Source organism: Athene noctua, chromosome 13 (assembly GCF_965140245.1).
Source record: "Athene noctua chromosome 13, bAthNoc1.hap1.1, whole genome shotgun sequence".
In the NCBI taxonomy this organism is placed as follows: domain Eukaryota; kingdom Metazoa; phylum Chordata; class Aves; order Strigiformes; family Strigidae; genus Athene; species Athene noctua.
This window is the reverse complement of record NC_134049.1, coordinates 15188816-15199347: the sequence shown is the minus strand read 5'-3', so window position 1 is coordinate 15199347 and position 10532 is coordinate 15188816.

Here is a 10532-nt window from a genome sequence, read left to right as displayed (position 1 = left end):
GGGACGTGACTTTGCCGTGCAGCGCGTAACCAGGCTGAGCAAAGATGTCCACTGGTGAAAGTTGTTCCTACTGTCGTACCCGTGCGTTGTTCGGTGTGTTAGTGATGGTGGGACGCTGCTGGGACCGCGGGGGACTCGATCGGATCCTCAGCTACTGACGGGACATCAGCAACACAATCACCTTTTTTTATATATGGATTTTTTTGTGCTTGTATGTTTGAAGAAAAGGGGAAGCCCACGCTGCGGGATCGTCTGCGCAAGCCCTTCTTGGTCTTCGGACAGAAGCAATGAGGAGTGATTTCAAAGAAAGCATAGTAAATTCAGCTCAGGGAGCCACGAAAGATAATAGCAACTTATGTGTTTTGTATTCAAATGAAAGTAAAGAATTAGAATTGATAACCTTTAAAATACAGTTTTTTTAAAAGCAAAGTTTACTAACAAGTAGGGTTTGTGTGTGGTGGGGGGAAGGGGCTGGCTTTGGTAGGGTCCTGTGGGCTGTATGGTCTTGTGTCTTCTGGTATATAGGTTCCGATGAAGAAAACCCCCTCCCCGCACAGGCCTGCGTTTCAGCATTTTGTACTAAAGGGTAAAACAAAAACAAAAAAACCCCAACACCCCCCCCCCTTCCCAACAGGAAATAAAAGTATTTGTGTAGCAGAAGCGCTCACCCTGTATTGTAGCATATGGAAGAGAATTTTTATACTACATTTTTATGGATTATTTTTTAATTTTTGATTTTAATCTGGTCAAAAATAATAATGCTTAGGGTTCAGATGAGAACCGCCTGGTTTACATATGTGGATAGTACAGGTGGGGGAGAGGAGGATGAAGCGGAGGCGGTCGGTACCGGCTGGTCAGGGGCACGCAGTCGGCGTTGCCTCCCTCTGAGCAGCCACTCTGGGGTGGGGAGAGACAAATTGGGGTTGGAAGGACATCTCCTGGGAAATTTTCAAATTTTTTTTTCCCCATCAAAGTAGGAGGGTTTTGAGATATTTTGGCCCTTTTCTGTTCAAAAGGAAAACAAGGGGAATATCTTAGGCCAGCAGTCTCCGCTCTGTGCGGGGTGTTAGTGCTCAGTGCCTGCTGCCTTGGCCGGGGTGGGGGGAGAAGGGGTCGATCCTGTGCACTAATTACCCAGTGAAGGGAAAAGCTCCTTCAAACTGCATTTAGGGAAAGTGCTTCTAAGGGCAGTTTGGCTCAAAAAAATGATTGTAAAAATGCCCCCCCTGTGCCGACAACCCCACGCTGGCGCCTACTTAGGGGTTCAGTGATGCCCTGTGTGTGTTTTGGGGCTCATGCTCAGTCCCTGATCCGTGCAGGGTCGGCTCTGCCCATCCCCCTGCACTCCCAAACCTGGGCGCAGTGTCCAAACCCATGGTGCTTGGAGCATCCCCCCTCTTTGACTTGATGGGTGGGAGGTGTTGGAAAGGGCTGGGGGGGCCTTGAACTGCCCCCCATGGCAAACTCCTCCAGCAGTAAGGTCGCCCCCAGCTTGCACCCCGCATGGTCACTGGTTTGCAAGTCGGTGCTTCGTTTTCCTCCAAAAAAAACAGAAAAAAATAAAGGAACTGCATGTACTGGAGCTGGCAGAGGGTTACTGAGTCAGACTTCTCAACTTTACACCAAAGTATGTAGCAGAATATGTACAGCTGTTAATAACTACAACTGTTTTTTGTAAAAAAGGGAGAAAAAGAAAAAAAAAAAAGAATAAAAAGTAAATGTAATGAAGCTCAAATGAAAGCAAAGTGTCTATAAACCATTTGATCTCTGAAAACCTGCACTGAGTTGTTAATCAAAGCAAGCGCGGGGCCCTTGTTCCCACGCAGTGGGGCCGGGGGGCTCAGGACCCCCCTCCCAGGGACTTCTGTACCCCTGGGGATGGTGGTGGAGGTTGCCCAGAGGATGAGGCGAGGGCAGGACCGAGGGGAGCAGCCACCTGCAGCCACCAGCTTCTCCCCTGCTTGTGATTTTGGGGGGTACTGGCTGTGTCCTCTCACCTGGGATCCCTGGACATCCCCCCTTGGGGCGAGTGAGCCCCTGGAGAACCCCGAACCCCATAATTTCTTTTTTTTTCTTCCCAAAAGCATCACCTTTGTTTCTGCTGCAAGGACTTGGGGATGGGGAGCAAGGACTGGGAGCAGGTGACCCTGCACCCAGGGGTGATGCCGAGGCAGGGTGCTAGCCCTCGGGGTGCTCGCTGGGGCTGGGGGATGGGGTGGGGCAGCTCCAAACCCCCGGGGCCATGAGCACCCACGTTCCTGCGCTCTCGGCCCGGGTGCCCCTGACAGAGACAAAGCACTTCCCTTGAACTAGGACATATGTACCATCCTACGGGGGCTTCCCCGTGATGTATTGAACATGACAGAGCCTGCTGCAAGGGAGAAATAAAAAGCAGGAGCAGCACTCTAACTGCTTGGTTTCCCGATAATGTACAGTGGTAAATGGTTATGAGTGCATTTAAATCTGATTTTAAGCTGGATGGAATGAGGGCTTACACAGGGGACCATTAAAAGATAAAAATTGCAAGAAATCCTTTGTTGTAAGATTTTGGAGAGCCCGGCGCAGGGGAGTGGGAGGGTTTGATGAGGCTTGGCATCCCCCCCCCAGCCGGCAGCCCCCGGCGCTGCCCCTTCGGGCACCCGATCCGCTGCGGCTTCTGCTTTCAACAGTTCCCAGCAAACTGTTGCCCTTTGCAATTAATTTGGTTTGACTACAACCTCTCTGAAAGTGCTGACGGAGGAGGTGTTAAAGCTGCACACAGTCTCTCCCATTCCCATTTATGCTATCAGCCAAGCGCCGAAAGCCTGAACTTTATAATTAATTCCGAGCCTCACGCACTAATTTTTTAAAATTATATATTTATAACAGTGCTCTTTTTTAACTCGTTTTTTAGTTCAGCCTTGGCCGATGCTGCTGTGACACATCAGGGCTGGCAAACAGGGTGGGAGTCACAGCAGGGCACCAGGATTCCCCGCTGTGCTCACCCACCCTGAGGCCGCGCCATGCTGCAGGTGGGCCATGGCCTGGCATTCCCAGCAAATGGCGCCTTTTGGGCTGCTTTACTCACTTTTCATTAGTGATTTCCTTACCACCAGCATCGCGCTCCTGCAAAGGAAGAGCTCACATGGGGGCATGCGAGATATTTGATCCCAGCAGCTGCTTAGCATCAGATCTGAGCTGTTACCCCTTCAGGTGTACCCCACAGCTCTTACCTTTTTGGGTGCACCCTGTAGCCATTGTCACCCTTTTGGGTGCACCCTGTAGCTGTTACCCCTCCAGCAGCTGTCTGTGGCTGAGCACTGCTTCCCCTTCCCAGCTCTCTGGGGTGGCAGTTGGTCCAAATTGCGCTTTGGTTAACCAATATTTATCAAATTACTGAGGGCAGGTGCTGGTGCTGAGTTTGGGATCTTGCCGTGACATAAACACCAAACAGATGGAGGGGCAGGGTAGGGGCTCAGGCTCTGCCGTGCCGGTGGTCCCGATGCACCCCCTGCACCCAGGGCTCTGGCAGCACTGCTGCAGGGCTCCTGTGCAGCTGGGGGGGTGCGGGGTGCACGTGTGTCACATGTGTCCCCTGCTCTGAGCAAGCGGGGAAGGGGGACAGGGACCCCCGGGAACGTCTGCCCCAAGGAGCCCCTGGCCACGCAGCTTTTCCCCAGCTTTGTCTTGGCCCTAAACAGCAGCACTGGGCAATGCTGCTGGAGTAGCAGAACCGCGCCGTGCCATGCAGTGCTCTTCTGTGCCATGCTAAGCCATGCCATGCTACGCCATGCTACGCCACACTAAGCCACACTGTGCCATACCGTGCTATGCCATGCCATGCTATGCTATATTATGCCGTGCCATGCCATGCTGCGCTAATCCATGCCGTGTTGTGCCGTGCCATGCCATGCCATGCTAAACCACGCCATGCCGTGCCGAGCTGTGCCCACACCAGGAGCAAAGCAGCCCGCTGCAGGCTGGCCCCCCCAGCCAGGCAGTGGTGCAGGATAACGAGGTGGCCCCTTCCCCCTCGTTTTCCCGGGCTCTGTGCCTGCTTTGGCACAGCGGCAGCTCACCCTTTGGGGTGCAAGGGGCAGCACCCCCCTGCAGCACAGCACCCGTGGCAGCCGGGGAAGGCCGAGAGCCCTTTCCTCCCCCCTCCCCAGCCGCCCTCCGCCCGGCTGCCGCGGCACCTCGTGCCATCCCTCGTCGCCGGCTCTCGGAGCAGATGGCGGGAGGAGGCTCTGGGACACCATCAGCTGTTGTTATCGCTAGCTGATGACACGGAGTGTAAATTCTGTTGGCACTACTCCCTTCGTCTGTTCTGCCTCTGCATCCCACCAGTTTTAATTACTGTAATTGAGTTATAATGAATGATTGTGCATTACCATTGTCTGTAATGTGGCAGGGAGTATTCTGTTCGTTACACACTCCATCTAACAACATGCCCCTCCTCGTTGCTTTGTTTATCTGGTTGAAGGGTGTCATCACTTCAAATGGCAGAGATAAAACAGTACTCAGAGTGTCTGCGTTTAGATGTTTATCGTTTTTCTGTTCTCAGGCACTGGTGCTTCACTGAATCCCAGCGGAAAACTGCAGAAACAGATAAAAACTAATTTGGCTTAATCTCTCTTGAAAAAAAAAACCAAAAAACCAAACCCAACACAAAAAAAAAATCCAAACACCACAACAGCAAAAAAAAAAAAAGAAAAAACCTCAAAACATAACAAAAACCCTGCAGAGCTTTTGCCCACTGAAAAAATCATTAGCAGGGGTTGACACACACCACCCACAGCAGCAGGGACCCCCGGGAGCCTCCCCCAGTGGGGGTTCGTCCCTGCCAGCCCTCACTCACTGCCCCAGACTCGCAAAAAAGCATCAGGGCCCAGGTTGGGGACAGCCTGAGCCCAGCCCAGGGAAGCTGTCTCCGATGGGGACATCCTAGTGTTGACCTGGGACAGTCGCTGGCTCCAGCTAAACCCCTCTGCAACCAGCCGACAACTCCATGCCAGTGCTTATGTGACTCCTGAAGGGCCAGCTTCAGCCTGGAGCCTCACCATGGCTTGGAGGGGCTCTGCAGCTCTGGGCGAGGGCTACTATTGACGTGGGGTCTCCAGCCTTCCCTGGCCAGTGTTTCCCACAGGTGGGATGCAGGCAGTGGGCTGGGGTGGGATGCTCTGCTTCGTCTCAGCCCCACTGAGAGTGCTGACGAGGATCTGGTGCCAGCTCCCAAGGGGGAAGAGCTGCTTTTTGGATTGCCCAGCTGCTCCGTTCCTCCCCAAACTCCCTCGTCCACCCTCGTGGACGTGCCAGCAGAGTGGCGCAGAGCTGGCGGAGCCGAGTCGCCAGCCTCGGTCACGGCCATTTGTGGTGGGTACTGGCATGTCCCATGCCTGTCCCCTGCAAAGCAACCCAGGAGGAAGAGAAAGGGGACATGGTGCCAGGCGACATGTCACCGCCTTGGCTGCCACCACCTTGAGTGGAGTGGCCGCCGAATGCTCCCCTGGCCCCAAAATGCATGAAAAGTCTTATTAAAGCCTGAGAAGTCTCAAAAAATGTCATTAAAACACTGCTGCCCAAAGGGGGCTGGGGTGGGGGTGCAGCAGTACTTTAATGAGCTTTATCTCTTTTCTGATAAATACCTTCCAAGCGCTCAGCCACTTGGCCGAGCCCAGCCCTGCACCCCCAGGGACCGATCCTGCAAATTTGGGGTCTCAAGGAGTGACCAAGGGAGACACAGCAGCACCAAGCCCGCTGAAAATGCAGCCTTTGAGTGGGAATGAACACTTTTTATTTTTGAGGTAGAGGCCAAGATCATATTAATTTTTAAAGGCAGCCCTGGAGTCGGCGAGTGCCCATCGTACTTCTTGGCTTCTGCGAGGATAATAATGTGCTTGTGTGCACCTAATATTTCTTTTAGGCTGTGGCTGGCTTAGGAGAAAAGTGTTGTGTGAGCATTTTTTGTAAAAGACTTGGCTCCATCTGTACGCTGTCAGTAAATGGCTGAGCGAAATAACATGTTGTTATGAATAGTAGCATTTGATAGTTTTAAACCTTTTTCTTTTCTCTTTTTTTTTGGTTTTCCTTTTTTTTTTTTTTTTTTTTCCCAAGGTAAATTCCAGTGGGATCAACACTACACAGGAATTGCCCCGGAGGAAGTTGGCTGTTCACCAATTCATCTTGTAAAAAAGATTCATTATTACTGTTGAGCTGAGATGAAACAATTCTCTGGAATTAACTAGTCTAATTTTGACCAGCCAATGTTTTGCTACAATGAAAGTTTTGTTACACATAAAAGTCAAAACCCCCAGCACCCCTGGGGAGAAGATGGGTGAGATGATAAAGGTAACTGCGTGCACAGGCACACGTGCATGCACACACACACATATATAAATATATATATATGTGCTGCTCTGCAGCCCCCGGGTTGCGACTGTCCCCCAGGGCTACGAGAGGAAGGTGCCCCCCACAACCTGGTATAATTATCCCATCATTCCTGAACCCTGGACAGGCCATGCCAGAGGGAAAAGCCCTTTTTCCCAGGCAGCAGTCAGGGATGCTCCAGCCTCAGGAGGATACAGGAGCACAGGGCAGCTCAGCCCAGGCATCCTGCATGTGGTACCTTGGGCACTGGGGAGGGAGGTCATGTGTGCTGAGGGTTCAAAATTTAAACCAAATTACAGCCCCCTCCGAGGAGGTTTGGCAGCGGGACTGGACTCTGCAGCATCAGTGGCTGGTGAGGGGCAGCCTTGGGGACCCTTTAGGTCACCATGTCCCTGTCAGGGACAGGTCTCCCGGGAACTGGTGGGATTTTCGGTAGCTGGATGCACCCACCCCCTTTGCCTGCAGCCCCCTCTGGGCAGCCCCATGGGTCAGGCATTGTCTGCCATTGCTCTGTGACACAAGCACCACTTCCACACTCGCTGGAATGACCATCCTCGGCCGGGGACACTGCAGGGCCTCATGGGCAGCACCTCCTGGTACTCCCGGGGGCTGCACTGTGGGCCCCAGACACACCTGGGACGCTGAGGCTGATGAGAATTAACACCATGACTGACTGATAATTGGTATTTCATGCGTGCAGGTTTGATAGCTTCTGCTGGGAGGTTAATTAACGGTTCATTTATCCCCCAGAAGTACTAAACAAGAGCCTAGTGACTTGGTTTTGTTCACTCGGCATTTATCCTCCGACCAGCAAGTGGATAAACAGCGGCAGCCTGTCCAGTGCACTTTGTGGGGTGCAGTGGACCCCCCTCCAGCACACCCACACCTTCCCCATGGCAGCGACCAAAGCTTTGCCATGGGGAAAGCTCTGAGCGGGGCTTGGGCTTGGCCCCTGCTCTTGGCAGCTGCCCGCTGGACGGTGAGACCCGCGTTTACAAATGCAGGAGTTGATTTCTCGGCAGAGACATTCACCTCCCCGCTGCTGCCATGGTGCGGGAGCCACGGCTGAATCCAGGAGCTCTCATTTAGGCACCCAAGCAAATGGCCCAGCAGTTTAAAAATGCTTTATGGCAGCACAAAGCAGCTGTGCTGTTCTCAAGGCGTATTGAAGCAGTTTAATTACATTTTGACACTAAGAGCTGTTTTATTATCCCAATTTTTGTTGTATAACTAGAACATGCAATGGATTGCGGAGGCATAATCCATTAATACTCACTTGTGAGGATTTGTAGCTTTGGACTTGTGGCCTTATACCTTACTTGCAGATAAATATATTATCCCCCAGTACAGCCTATCTGGGGGAGCCAGCGAGCCCACAATGTGTAGAGAGATGTGGTATTTATGAATGCTCGTTGCTCTGATCCCAGCGAGGTGGGGACACATCCTTGGTGTCCCAGCTGCCCTCCGCGGCGGGTCACTTGGTCTCAGGTACACGGGAAGCTGAGGGTGCCAGGAATGGGCACAGGGTGACTGGCTGTTGCTGAGGAGAGGGGACTGTGCCAAGAGCGGGTCTGGGAGTCTCTGCTTGGCCCTTGAAAGGCCACAGGCATGGCACGGCATGGCATGGCACGGCATGGCATGGCACAGTATGGCACAGCATGGCACAGCACACTGACATCGGTGGTGCCCTCCTGATCACCACTGGACAAACGGTGAAGCCACCGTCTGCCTCCAGCTTGCTTTGCTGTAGGAGGCAAAATTGTAAGAGTCAGTACATTTCTGAAAACACCAAGTTTCAAAGAAAGATAAAGATCAAAGCCAGCAAGGTCAAACTGCAGAATTACAGCCCAGACAGCGGCTCTGGTTCCCGGGGTGGCTCGTGCCGTGGCGGGTGGCCATTCCACGGCTGCCATGGAGGGCTGGGGGTCACATGAGGCTGGGGAAGGCAGAGGCACCCTGCCCGGGGGGTGGGACATGGCTGCAGGGCCAGGCAGTGCAGCCAGTTTGTCGGCATCAAAGCCCTCCTTGGGGCTGACTCAATCCCACCCACAGCTGCTTTGCTCTGCGCAGTATCCGAGAGCTCAGAACATCTGTGGAAACAACATCTGGGGCAGTCCCTCGCAGGCTCCCTCATGCTGCCGTCCCTGCCGGGGAGCGCCCAGCTGGCCCCTGGGATAACCTCAGCACAGCGGGTGAGCCCCCACTTCTCCCCCGGGGTAAACTTGAGCCTCTTGGGTGGTTTGGGGTTCCTTTTTCAGTTTTTTCCTAGTAGCATTGCAAGAACGAAGGGGAGATATCTCTAACGTGGTGGAAGCCGTGCTGCTGGCCACGGGGTTCCCGATGAGCTTCAGTTGGGCCGTGCTGGAGGCTGCTGCTCCTCCCGAAAGCATCGATGCTCCTTTGAAACCAGCCGGCACTCAGACACAGAGCTTACACCCCCCTGCCCAGCTTTAATGAGATTTATCTCTGCTCTGATAAATCCCTTCCAAGGAACAGGAGCCATTTGAAGGGCAGAGCAAGCGTCCCTGCTAATATGCAGCCCAGGAGCTCTCCTGAGCCATCAAACCGCCCCTGCTGTGCTCTGCGAGGGCTGCACAGGACCTGAGCTTGCCCAGCTTGTAAAAAAACTCATGAAAGCTCGTCCTTGGAGAGACAACAGCGGTCTGACCCCCGTCTATAAATGGGAACCGTGTTCCCTTACAGCTGGCTTGTTTCTTGCAGCAGAAATAGGGGCAGTTTTCTCTGTAAAGGTCTTCATCCCCCCTGCTGAGTCCCCCAGACCCCGACCCGGGTGGGAACGGCCCCGGTGCTGCTCCGCAGGTCTGCGCCGTGTGTCCCACTGCAGCTCCATGCCGCAGCCCCCGCCGGCTGACGTCCCCCGTAATCCCCAAAAGCAGCTCAAAAATTCCTCAAAGCGAGACCAGAGCTTTGCATGCTAATGGCAGGGCAGCGGGGATTAGCCGGCGTCCCACCCCCTCAGCAGCTCTCTGGCCCAGAAACTGCACAGACACCCTGGCAGATGCAAGGACCTCTGCCTGCTTTATACACCGCTTTCTTAAATAAGTTGCTTTTCCCCTCCCCTTTGCTAACACTTAACCTCATGATCCTCACTCTTTGAACACACACAATTTTGGCACGCAGCTCTGCGGACCACCCTCAAAAGCAAATCTCTTTAATTTATGGAGAGGCTCAGCTTAAAACATGCAGGGTTGTTGTTTTTTTTTTTTTTTTCCCTCCTCCTTTTGCATTTTGTCCTGACTATAAATTTTTAACGACAGTTTAGAAAACATGAGCAAATCATCAGTGACATTTTTATAACCTGCCTAATACTTTAAATAAAAGGTTCCCCAGAAGTGCATGTCGGGAGCTGGGCAGAGCAGCATCTCGATTGCTAATCAGGCTGCTCAGCAGGGGCAGGAATCTCTGCGGGTGTATAGGGGCCCCCATCTGTCACCGTGCCCCCACAAACAGGCCAAATTTGGGGGACACACACACAGGGACACACGTGCTGGGGGCTGGCAGGGCAGCTCTGCCCTTCCTGCAACAGAGCCAGGAGCCAGCCTGCCCCTGCCTGCCCCCACCCCCAAAGACCCCCCCCCAATCCGCATTTCCAAGCTCCCTGACTGCATTGTGGGTGCCAGGAGCAGCCTGGCTGCACCCAGGGGTCCAGAGTGGGAAGGGCCATCAGCAGCCCCAGGGAAGCGGTACAAAACCTGCTGAGAGCTTTTGCCTGAAAAGAAAAGCCTGAATAGGGGTTTTCTTTCTGAAGATGCTAAAATATTTTGCTTCTGACATTTCCAGAAAGAGGTTTAGCCTTTGCATTTACAAGTGGTGTTTTTCTCAATTTTTTAAATTTAAAATTGACTGAGCTTTTAAAGACTGAAAGAAGGCTTAAATAACTGGAAAGCATCGTGTTTCCTCCTAGGTCAGACAACAGGTTTTAGGTGCCCCTAGACATGCTTTTAAAGGACTCCAAACTGCTCTGAGGTGGCTTGACCCACACTGGTCGCTCCCCCATCCACCGCTCCCCATTCCTACATGAGGGGCTTTGCTTTTGTCTGGATTAAAATCTACCCGGTGCACTCACAGCCCACTCAACGAGCCCCCACTGCTTCATACTCCATGTAACCCCCCAGGAAACAATGTTCTTCCTCCAGGTACTGGTG